The 11213-nt window shown below is 39.4% G+C and overlaps 1 pseudogene; it reads left to right on the top strand.

Annotated features, from left to right (window-relative positions):
* LOC140620622 (ADP-ribosylation factor 1 pseudogene) overlaps positions 1 to 10825 on the top strand; it is a 56049-nt pseudogene extending 45224 nt beyond the window's left edge.
* Positions 10826 to 11213: the final 388 nt, after the last annotated feature.

Consider the following 11213-nt stretch of genomic DNA (forward strand, 5'->3'; position numbering starts at 1 on the left):
CTGCCCAGGGCAATGGGTCTCAAATAAAAAAGGGATATGAGATTAGGATGGGCAGGAAGGAGACAGTTAAATTCCTTCCAGGCTACAAAACCAAGATAAGATGTTCAGAGAACAAATGTGAGTTATCAGCATCGAGGATTCCTGGCTCCTTTAAGGGAATCCATCCTGGTCCAAAAACCTTTTCTCATTTCCCAGGACTTGGCTGACCTAAATCTTCAGCCAAATAAACCTGCTGGATGAGGCATATGGGAGGACTTGAAATGTGCCTTTACACTGAGGTCACTGAGGTGGCTGCCTCTTTTTTGATCCCAGGAACCCTTAAACTCCTTCGCCCTCTGCCTCAGCACCATATTAGATTATTCACATTGGCTGTCCACAATGACCTAATTAACTGGATAAGTATTCAGTGCTTTATTTCTTTTTATGCCTGGTGCACATAACCTAGAACCAATTTTTAAGAGACCAACTCTTCATTATGATCCACCTGATATAAGTAGCAAGGCTTTGCCAGTTACCATGTAATAGAAATTCAATACTAACAGAGGCTGATGGTAGGTTATAAAAGAAAAAAAATGAAATCAAAAAATGCTATTTTAGACTATCGAAAAGATGCTATGATGGTTAATTTCATCTGCCAACTTGACTGGCCATGGGATGCCCCCAGTAAACATTATTTCTGGATGGGTCTATAAGAGTATTTCCAGATGAGATTAGCATTTAAATGGCTGGACTCAGTAAAGTAGATTGTGCTCCCCAGTGTGGGTGGGTATCGAATCCTTTGAAGGCCTGAATAGAACAAAAGGAAGAATTCCCCCCTTTTCTGCCTCACTGTTGAACTGGATGTCTTATCTTCTCCCACCCTCAGACTAAGATTTATACCACCAGGTTTCCTAGGACTCCAGCTTACAGATGGCAGACTGTAGGATTTCTCGGCCTCCATAATCTCTTGGGCCAAACCTTCATGATAGATAGATAGATAGATAGATAGATAGATAGATAGATAGATAGACAGATCGATCCATCCTATTGGTTCTATTTTCTCCGGAAAACCCTGACTAATACAGAAGCCAAATTTTTGCCTGAGTCTTCACATTTTCCACTTAATTTATTGCCAAGGCTATGTCTATACATTATCATATTCTAGGATTTTTTTATGGGAATGTCTTCATTTTTAAGAAAGATGAGTAATTGTAGTCACTGGAATGGAAATAGGAATAAAAATGAAATAGATCCTGACTATTACAGTATCTAGAATTTTCCATAAACCCACTCTGTTGTGGCTGCCAAGGTCAAGGTTCCTTGTCAACCTCAAATCAGACACCAGGCCTGAAAGCCTTCCAGCACTATGCAGAGAGACAGATTGTCAGCAGCTAGGGAAGCTAAAGAAATTATGAAAAACACTGCTTTTGTAGATGCAAATATTAGAAAACTTTTTTTTAATTTAAACCTAATGTAAAGAAAGAGAACTTTTAACTAAACAATTGTATTTAGCTTTATTATGAAAAGTAGGAAAAAGATTATCAGTGTATAGTGAAATCAATAGATAATTCCAATACATATTAAGCTCCAGATTTCATTGAGATGATTTTTCAAATAAGATTTCCATTGCTAGAGTACCTGCTAAGAGATTTATTAGGGGCATTTGTTTAAAAAAAAAAAAAAAAAAAACTATTCCATTGCAAGATGACAGTAATTCTCTGAGCTAATGTAAAGCCACAGATGTGATTCCAAGCTTAACACAGTAATGAAATCTTAAACACAATGGAGCAAAATGATCTCGTATCCCAAGCACTTGTTCAGACTATTTGTCTCCAAGCCCCCTTTCAGTCCCAACATCAGATTCCTTGGCCATCTGCCCTCAGCATCCTTGATAATCAGTAGGAAAACATGGGACCAGGGCCAGCAAAACTCATATCCACTGCTGATTTCCTGGTGTAGCACATCCTACCTGAAGAATCAAGTTGCAAGGGTTCTTCCTGAGAACAGAGGAAAAAAGGATGGAAAGAGTTCTTTCTGAAATTTACCTCTGAGAAAACTCAAATCCACCCCAGGCTTAGGTACAAACCTTTTTTTTTTTTATAACTATGAAAATTGTGCTATCTTCAGGCATCTCAGGGACCAGGAGACCTCATAAAATGAGAGCTCTTCAGAGGTCAAGTGCAGCATAAGTCCCCTTAAGCTTGCAGCACTCATTTTGAAATTTAAGTTATTACCAATAATCTATGGAAGACCTGCCCTGCATGCCCAAGTGACATTTGTTCAGGATTTGAATATCTTTGCCATTTTAATGCAAGAAGGTTCTCAATGAAGTCATGTAAAATGGGCAAATCAGAAACAAGAAAATCAAGTCTGGCAGCTCCAGAAGGCCAAAAGGAAAAACCTGAGCATTCATTTAGAGAAGGCCAGTTACCATGTTCCTCATGGAATTTAAAATCCAGTTGGAAGGGCACCTGGGTGGCTCAGTGGGTTAAGCATCTGCTTTCTCTGCCTTCAGCTCAGGTCACAATCCTGGAATCCTGGGATTGAGCCCCATGTCGGGCTTCCTGCTCAGTGAAGCATCTGCTTCTCCCTCTCCCCCCACCTCCACCTCCACTCATGCTCTCTTTCAAAATCTCTCTCAAATAAAAAAATAAAATCTTTAAAAATCAAATCAAATCTGGTTGGAAAGGGCTCCTTCAAATCCTGGATGAAGTCTTGCAGTATGTAGCTTGGAGAGGACTCCCTGTGACTTGCTACATTTCAAGAAAATATCACTGATCCTCTTAATATATGCAACTGCTGCTTCTCCAAAACATTTGGCTTATGTGAGCATCCAAAAGTTCTCCTTTCCACATTGCAACTTAGGCTCAAATCACTCCTGACCACGCTCGTGTTCCTATTCTATTTTTCAAATACTCATTAGCTGTCTGATGAGATCCTATCAAGTCTGTTCTCTGTGCTGAGAGATTACATGTTCAGATATTTTAGGCCTAACAATGTTCTTTCAAATTTGGTTGGTTATAAATATTATATTTTTGACTGATGCAGCTCTAAATTTCAGTGTGTCATCTGCCTGGCCTGACAGTTTAATTGTCAGCTCTTCTTCCAAATGCAACAGACCAGAGGACCAGAGCTGCTCACTTTTGGGTTCTGTAATTGGCTAGGCTTTACATCGGCCATTTTAAGCATTCACCTTACCTCCTAGTGTAGAAAAACTCATAAGCCTTTCCGTGTTCTAAACAGCCAAGCATTCACCACACCGCCTCTTCACTGGGAGGGTAAACAGCATCCCACCTCTCCATTTAACTCAAATCAGTGACACATCTCAAGATATACTGCTCCAGGTTCTCTTATCTCCCACTTCACATGTACAGTCTGCTTAATGGAAAGCTGAGCTACCCATTTAAAGGGTTTTTTTTTAAGATTTTATTTATTTATTCATGAGAACACAGAGAGAGAGAGAGAGAGAGAGAGAGAGAGAGGAAGAGACTTAGGCAGAGGGAGAAGCAGGCTCCATGCAGGGAGCCTGATGTGGGACTCGATCCTGGGTCTCCAGGATCAGGCCCTGGGCTGAAGGCGGCATTAAACTGGTGAGCCAGCAGGGCTGCCCCATTTAAAGGTTTTAAGTGACTTGTTTACCTTCCCCTTTTGGGGAAATGATTCAGTATTTTGTTTAGGAGCCAACTGCATCCCCAGAATCTGATTTTTCTCCCCTTTGAATGTGGAGTATATGTTTCACTTGGGTTCTGATTGAGTTCAGATTATTATCAGGGGGGTATCAACAAAGTTTGGAGCAAAAAGTTTAAGACTCATATGGAAAGCATCCAGAAGAAATAATGAAAACAAATGAAAGTATGCAAAAACAAGACTGGCAAAAGGATAAATGAGCTAAGATGAAATGGCTGAGAAGGAGTCCCTATGCTACCCATCTCACCATGCAAAACTGTCAAGAGCTTATAAACACTTATTTACATAAGTCATTTAGCATCTATTCAGAAGTCTTTCTGTCCCCTTGTCATCAATCTTAAAGCTGTATTGGATTCCCCTGAGTCTCTAGGAGTGTGCCATTTCTATTATTTTAAGGCAGTGTCAAGAAGTTCAAAATTCAGAAATTAACTCAAAATATGATCAAGTGAAAATAAGGTCTTAGCATCAGACTATGAATGGTGAGTGAGAACCCCAAGGACAATGGAAGATATCATCCTTCATGGCCCAAAACTGATAACTGAAATATATACATTAATCTGTCATATGTGTGCTGAGAGTCAACTCTACACAAGGTACTATAGACCATCACCTTGAGTCGCTACTTTCATTTGTAAAGATTATCCAGACATTCCCCAACCTGATACTGCCCTTTTGAAGTAGCACAAAGCACAGTGCTTGACATATAGTTAGTGCTAAATAAATATCTTCTGAATAAATAAAATGGAGCATGAGTAACACTTTTTATTGAGAACTGATTATAGTTAGAATTGTCACAATGCAAATTTTAGAATGAGAGACAGATAATCCTGGCCAAATAACAAAGTTACATAGAGTTAAATTCTTCATTTCAGAAGCTTCTACAGATTTGCCCTTTCCCCTGGCATTTTATTTATCAAAGTTATCTACATCAACCAATTAGATGAAAGCCATTTGAAACAGTGTGTGGATTCTCAGTTGGATATGATAAAGGAAGGGTTTTTTTTGTTCTTTATAACTCACATAGAAACCTACAAAATATACATACATATTATATATACACATATACATTATATACATATACATTACATATATACATTATATATACATATTTTTTAAAGAACAAAAAACTCATTGTCAATGAAATACAGTAATGGCTATAACCCCAAAACACAAAATTTGAATAAAAGCTATCAAATATTGTAAATTATAGGCCAAAATGAAACAGAACTCTATGAGTTAATACATAACACCTTAGATCCATAGCAGGACACAAGCCTCCTGAAAAATGTTATTTACTGAAAGATTCACCTATTGAACACCAAGATGGAAAGAGCCTGGTGAGGCTTGTGTGAAGCAAGGAATGATATTCCTGTAGATGCTTACTAGGCCAGTACAGAACAGCAGTGAAGTGAGAGCTGAAGAAGGATGTGATGTACTGTTTGTCTGTGACCCAGCCTCTTGGGCAAGGGTGCTTCTTCCAGAGGGCTGAGAAAGGAGAGGGAGAAGGCGGGAAAGTCCATCCACGTCATGACCCAGAAGGCTTATGACTGAGGGTCTCCATCACAAGTACAGTTTCCCCTAAATGTCAAAAATAGAAAAGAAACATGTCCCTTGGACAGAAAACTTAACAGAGTGTGGTGTCTACGTAAGAGAATCATCCTAAAGTAATTTCTGAAGTTGACTCCTGGGTCACTGCCACTACCACACCCAACTATTCTTCAGTAGAGATGTGGAAAAGAAAGAGATGTTCAGGTATAGATGAGTAGTAACAAGATAGGAATCAGCACAGAAGAGCAGGAAGCCAGGAGGGCAAAGAATTGCACACCAAACAGGGAGAATGCAGAGAAACCAGACAAAGAACATGCACATGTGGGAGAACCAGCCTGGGAAAAAGAAGAGTATAGACAAATAGTCCTGCATAAACTCAGTATCATGACAAACAACCTGGAAAGTCTGAAAGAAAATAAAGTGTCAACTGAGAATTTTATACCCACAGAAAACAACCTTCAAACATTAGAGTAAATGAACACACTTCCATTTTTTTTTCAAGTTGAGGGAATTCATTGCTAGCAACCTGCATTAGGAGGAAGGCTAGAGGGTGTTCTTCAGACTGAAGAGAAATGGGTGTCAAGTGCAGGAAGAAGTGCAGATACCAGCAAAGGCAAATTTCTGGATAAACATAAAAGGCTGTGTTTCTCTTCTCTTGATCCCTTTAAAAGTCCTAAAAGGATGGCTTAAAGTAAATAAAAACATTGTAAGCTGTGGATCATAATTATGAAAAAGTGAAATGTATGACCACTGGAGCACAAAGGAAAGGCTGTGGGTAAAAGAAATTAAAGTGTTTTAAAGTCCTTAGGTTTGTTGGGTGGAAAAGGTGAAGTAGGAAATGGAGAGTGTAAAAACTGAAGTAGGAAGTGGAACAATATTAGCACCCAGGCTTAGATCAGGTAAGGATGCGTATTGTTGGCCCCAGAGCAACCACAAAATATAATATAAACAATAAAAAATATAGCCAAGAAGTCACTATAGGAAATAAGAGAGAACACTAAAAAATATTTGTTACTCCCCAAAAGAGGCAGGAAAAAAAGTAACTAAGGAATAAAATCCAGAAATGACAGAGAGTATACAAAAAGCAATATTATCTGAGCATCTGGGTGACTCAGTCAGTTAAGCATCTGCATTCAGCTCAGGTCATGATCCCTGTGTTGGGCTCAGCCAGGAGTCTGCCCCTCCACCCTGCTCATGTTCTCTCCCTCGCTCTCTTAAATAAATAAATAAAAATCTTTAAAAATAAAAATAATGTTTTAAAAGTGATATTATTGGGGCACCTGGGTGGCTCAGTCGGCTAAACAGCTGCCTTTGGTTCAGGTCGTGATCGAGCCCCATGTCAGCCTCTCTGCTCAGCAAGGAGTGTGCTTCTCCTTCTCCTTCTGCCTGCCACTCCCCCTGCTTGTGTGCTTTCTCTCTCTCTTGCTCGGTCTCAAATAATTTTTTAAAGTGATATTGTTAATTATTATGAACATAAGAATAAAGACACAAGATGATAGTATAAGGATAGAAAATAATATACCATGCAAACAGCAACAAAACAAAGCTGATGTACCTGTATTATTATCAAACAATACAAACTCCAGGGAATAAAATATCCCAAGACATAGAGAGATTTTATAACAATAAGGGAATCACTGCATGAAGTAGAACTGCAATCCTAAACATGAATGCACCAAAGAGCAGAGCTTCAAAATATATGAAGCAAAAAGTGACAGAACCAAAAGAGAAAAGACAAACCCACAATCATAATTGGAGGTTTTGATATGTTTCTTAGTAATTGATAGAACAAGTAAATACAAATTCACTAAGGACAGACAAGGTTTGAACCATACTATAAGCCAATCGGATTTATTGATATCTAGAACACCAAAACCAACATCAAAATATGCATTTTGGGGGGCACCTGGCAGGCTCAGTGGTTGAGCATCTGCCTTTGGCTCAGGTCCTGATCCCAGGACCCTGAGATCAAGTCCTGCACCAGACTCCCTGCAGCAAGCCTGCTTCTCTCTCTGCCTATGTCTCTGCCTCTTTTTCTGTGTCTCTCATGAATAAATAAATAAAATCTTAAAATATATATACATTCTTTACAAGCGCACAGAGAATGTACTCCAGAGTAAAATGAGTTTCAATAAATTTCAACAGGTTAACATCTTAGTTTTCTACCCCTAATGAAATTAAATTAGAAATTAACAAAAATAAATAAAATTAATATAAATATAAAACTCCAGATATTTGGAAATTAAATAATATACTGCTGTATGATCCATGAATCAAAGAAGGCACAAGGGAATTAGAAAGTGTTTCAACTTAATAGTAATAAAAACACAAAATATCAAAATTTGTGGGATATACTGGCTTAGAGGGAAACTATTGTTTAAGTGCCTATCCTAGAGCAGCCTGGGTGGCTCAGAGGTTTAGCGCCACCTTCAGCCCAGGGCATGATCCTGGAGACCCGGGATCGAGTCCCATGTCAGTCTCCCTGCCTGGAGCCTGCTTCTCCCTCAGCTTGTGTCTCTGCCTCTCTCTCTCTCTCCTCTCTGTGTATTCTTATGAATAAATAAATAAAATCTTTTTTTTAAGTGCCTATCCTAGAAAAAAAGAAAAAAGATTTAAAAGCAGAGACTGAAGTTTCTACACTATGAAGCTAGAAAAATAACTTATTAAACACAAGCTAAGAATAAAGGTAAAAGCAGAAATCAGTAAAATAAAAAATAGTCTAGAAAAGTAGAGAAATTTAATACAGTCAAAAGTTTGATCTTGGAAAAAAGTCAACAAGCTTCATAAACTCTTTGCAAAACTAATAAATTTTAAAAACAAAACACAAGTTATTACTCTCAGAAATGACAATAGGCCCTACAGATATCAAAAGAATACAAAAGAAATATCATGAATACTTCGCTAATAAAAGTTGGCAACTTACATGAAATAGGTAAGTTCCTTAAATGACACAAATTACCAGAGCTGATTCAAGAAGAAATTTAAAAATCAGAAAAGCTCAATATCTATTAAAGAAGTTGAGCCTATAACCAAAAACTTTCTTGTAAAGAAAACCTCATGCCCAGATGATTTTGCTGAAAAGGCAGCCTGCATGCTGCATCCCTGCATGTCCTTGGTGATCATGCCAACGTGAAGACCTGATCATCCCCTAACACTGAGAGGGTCTGTGCCCCTCACATGGGCAGTTAACATAGGACAAAGCAACCACAGAGTAACTACCATGGGCCTACTCTCTCCCCAGAAAAGGAAGACCAGCTTATTTGGTTGCTAAAAGAAGGTGCTGAGCTCTAGGTCCTGGGTTTCTCAGCTACAGCACAACTCACACATGCATAACCACCCTCTGATGGCACCATATCACCACATTCCCTTGAGGCAGGGAATTCTCCTGCTTTTTGCTGTACTGTAGGTAATAACCTGCCTCTGATCCACCAGTCTCATTGTCAATGCCCAGTGGAGATTCGGCAACTTTATTCCTAGTCATGAGCAAGAGTCGTTCGTGTTCTTCCCAGACATGGTCAAACCTTAAGAAAAAAATAATGTCCATCTTACACAAATTCTCTCAGAACACAGAATTGTAGAAAATGCTTCCCAGCTCATTTTATGAAGCCAGCATAAACCTGATACCAAATCCCGACATACACATTACAAGAAAAAATAACAACAGACCAATATCTCTCATGAACAAAATGTAAAATCCCTCAACAGAATGTTGGAAGGGAAAAACTCAGCAATTAATGAAAGGGACAGTATCACAGCAAGGTAGAGTACATTCCAGGAATGCAATATTAATTCAATATTTGAAAATCAACCAGTATAATTCATTGTATTTACAAAACAAAGATGAAAAATAATATGATTGTTTCAATACTAACAGAAAATAAATTGGACAAAATTGAACAACCATTCATGATTAAAATTCTTGGCAAACTACAAATAGAACTTCCTCAGTGGAATAAAGAATATTACAAAACCTACAACTGACATCATATTTAATGACAAAATGATAAGTGCTTTCCTCCTAAGATTAGGAGCAAGGTAAGGGTGTCTGCTCTCACCATTTCTTCTTCTTTTTTTTAATGATGTGTTTATTTGAGAGAGAGCACATAAGCAGGGGAAGGGGGAGAGGGAGAGAGAATCCTCAAGCAGACTCCACACTGAGCATGGAGGCTGACACAGGCAATCCCAGGATCCTGAGATCATGACCTGAGCTGAAACCAAGAGTCAATACAACCAATAGCCGCCCAGGCACCCCTGCTCTTACCACTTCTTTCCAGTTTTGTGCTGAAAGTTCTAACCATGCAATAAGACCAAAATAAAAAAATAAAAGGCAAAGGATTGGAAAGGGAAAAATTTAACTGTCATAATTTATAGACAACATAATTATATATATATATATGTCATATATATAATTATATATATAATTACTATATATATATACAGAAAACTTCTAAGAAATTTATTTAAAAATCATTAGAATGAAAAAAAATCATTAGAGTGAATAAATATAATAAGGCCCCAGAATATAAGATTGACATATACAAATCATTTCTATTTTTAGATATAAGCAAAAAACAATTGAGAATGAAATTTTTAAAAATACCATTTGTATGCGACATCAAATACATAAGATACTTAGGAATAAATCTAAACAAAGATATACAAGACCCATATACTGAAATTTCAAAAATATTGGTGAGAAAAACTAAATAAGTCTTAAATGGAGAAATACACCGTGTTCATGAATTTAAAGTCTCCATGCTGTTAAGATATCAATTCTCTCAAACTGGTCTACAGAATGAACACAATAAAATAGAAATACCAGACTGCATTTTTATACAAATCAACAAGCTGCTTCAAAAATGTATGTAGAGGTGGGAGCAAAACCAACGCCTGGCTCGGAGCAGTAGCCTCGCTGCGGCCACCGAGGGTTTCTCTGGCCAGTGTTGCTCCCACCAGTCTACAGCACGGGAAATATCTTCACTAACCTCTTCAAGGGCCTTTTTGGCAAAAAAAAAAAAAAGAAATGCGCATTCTCACGGTGGGCCTGGATGCTGCAGGGAAGACCACTATCCTGTACAAACTAAAGCTGGGGGAGATGGTGACCACCATTCCCACCATAGGCTTCAACGTGGAGACCATGGAGCACAAGAACATCAGCTTCACCGTGTGGGATGTGGGTGGCCAGGACAAGATCCGGCCTCTGTGGTGCCACTACTTCCAGAATACATGAGGTCTCATCTTTGTAGTTGACAGCAATGACCGGGAGCGTGTGAACAAGGCCCGTGAGGAGCTCATGAGGATGCTGGCGGAGGATGAGCTCAGGGATGCCGTCCTGTTGGTGCTTGCCAACAAGCAGGACCTCCCGAAGGCCACAGATGTGGCTGAGATCACGGACAAGCTGGGGCTGCACTCCCTGCGCCACAGGAACTGGTGCATTCAGGCCACCTGTGCCACCAGCGGGGATGGGCTCTATGAGGGACTGGCCTGGCTGTCCAACCCGCTCCACACCCCCTGCCCTCACTCCCTCCTTCCACCCTGCTTTGCTCTCCTGTGGTGTGAGTGCCAGAAGCTGTCTCCACGGTCGGTCACAGTGTGCTCCACCACGCTGTAAATGTGCAGACGCAGCCTGCAGCCGGGTTTTTATTTAATGTAAATAGTTTTGTGTTCCCAACGAGGCAGTTTCTGGTACTCCTATGCAATATTACTCAGCTTTTCCTATTGTACAAAGAGAATCAACCCACCGTTCAATACTGAGAAGGGATTTGGGCACACGGGGCCTCCGGGAGTCGCTGTGTGGGACCAGCCTGGCACGGCCTCCTCTGGGCATTAGGTCTATGTTGAGATCCATTTTGGTGGTTGATTTTTAACCCAAACTCAGTGCATTTTTAAAATCGTTACAAATACAAGAAAAGGAGAACACCTGAACACACAGAAGGGAGATATGTGCCTAGTGTAGGTTCTGCAGGGGCGGCCAGAGTCCAGTCCACCAGTGGGCCATT

This window comes from Canis lupus, chromosome 29 (assembly GCF_048164855.1).
Source record: "Canis lupus baileyi chromosome 29, mCanLup2.hap1, whole genome shotgun sequence".
Taxonomy (NCBI): Eukaryota; Metazoa; Chordata; class Mammalia; order Carnivora; family Canidae; genus Canis; species Canis lupus.